This window comes from Pteropus medius, unplaced genomic scaffold (assembly GCF_902729225.1).
Source record: "Pteropus medius unplaced genomic scaffold, Ma_sr-lr_union100, whole genome shotgun sequence".
Lineage (NCBI taxonomy): Eukaryota > Metazoa > Chordata > Mammalia > Chiroptera > Pteropodidae > Pteropus > Pteropus medius.
In genome coordinates this window covers 8,723,999-8,725,871 of record NW_024352786.1, presented here as the reverse complement: position 1 = coordinate 8,725,871, position 1,873 = coordinate 8,723,999, and positions in this window count along the sequence as shown.

Sequence of the window (1,873 nt, the reverse complement as noted above, 5' to 3'; positions counted from 1 at the left end):
GTTTGGAAAATACTGAAGTTTCTAGGAGAAAATAAAACTTTTATAATTGTGTCACCTAAATATAATCAATATTTTATTTCTTTGTGATTTTTAAATATAATTTAGAAAAGTTATGAGTTGTCATGTATGAATGCCTATACATTTACATTTCATTTAATATCCTTCAAAAATTATTTGTTTAGTTATTATTCTATTTTGGGAAGTTAGGTTTTTATCCAATATTTGCTTTTATGTATATTCTGTAATTTGCTTCCTTCAATATGACCTTTTATTCTCAACTATATTTCTTTTAGGTTGAACAGCAATACATTTACTTATCTTTGTTCATGTTGTCTAATTATTTTTCAGAGAGTTTATATCAGTTTATTCTACCAGCTATGTGTGAGAAACCCTTCTCAGTACACTCTTGGCAGCACTATTATCTTAAAAAGAGGCAATTAGATAATGCACTGTTTTCTCTCTGTTTCACTAGATATCTCTATTTGTTAATATCTTGAATATTTTATTTAATGTATTATGAATTATTTATTTGACACCTTCTGTGAATTATATGTTCATATTATTTCTCTATTTTCAGTAAAAGTTCTTTAAGAGTTTGTTTTTAAAATGGTATTATCAAACTTCTGTCATTATTCATATAAATAATTTTATCAGTTTGAATTGTCTTAAACTTTTATGAGCTTTTCTCTTCAGAGCGCTTCAAATTCTACATAGGTAAATTTAACAACATTTTCTATGCATTCTATTTATTTCTATGTTTGGAAAGTGCTTATCCATTCTCTGAGATCAGTTAGTCGTATTTCCATGTGTTTTCTGCTATTATTTTTAAATAAAATTTGTTTTAATGAATGATAGTTGGGATCCAACTTAATTTATTCTTCAAAAGTAGAATTTCACCAAAACTTTTGGAGAGTTGATTCACATGCATTGGTTTGCAGTGCTTCTTTTTCATCCATTATGATTTTGTTTTATTGTTTTTAAGATAGTCTCTAATGTTCTATTGATTTGTTTGCCCACTCTGAAACAATATTTACCAATGTTTTATGGATGCCTGAATAGAAGGCATATTCTGCATTAGTGAAGAACATACAAATATGCATCCGTATATTCAACATTTGTTTCAAGTCAATCAAAACATCTTCAGAACTCAGGCAAGTGATATCAATGTGCTCAATAGCCAGAAGTAATTCATTAGGGAGTGGTGCTGATGAAGTGGCAGGGAGAGAACATACCTCGCCCAAAGACACAAACTCAAAGATTAAAAAAAAAAAAATTGTACTGATACAGTTTCTCAGCCTCAGCTATATTTATAGAGTGAATTTGGCCTATTGTCTCTTTATTTTCATATCCAGCATGCCTAATAATATTACGTGGGCAGGGTGATTTTTTAAAAAATGAAACAAAGCAATTGTAACTGTTTTTGCTTTCCGAGGAGGCAAGAATGATGTGTACATTTTATTGGGAAAAGAGATTAGAGTGGGAAGAGAAAGGAAAGACTGAGCTTTCAAAGCTTCTATTACTTCATTCATATTCAACTCAAACCATTGGGTCATTTGCTTATCAGAGCCTACGATCTAATCTTTGGACTTTCAGAAAGCTAAATTACTGTGCAAATAAATAGTGCTGAGGCTTTGGGGTGGCAATTTGATAGAAGAAGAGATTGGTGACCCTGTCTTTGTTGAGAAGTAAAATGATCAGAAGTAAAGTTTGCAACAATATGTATTTAAGTTTAAATAATATTTAAAAAATAAGTACGTTACAATCTGAAGGGAAAATTATTTAAGTTTAAATAATATTTAAAAAATAAGTATGTTACAATCTGAAGGGAAAAATCAGATGAACCAGCTAGCAACACTTGGATCTATCATAGAAA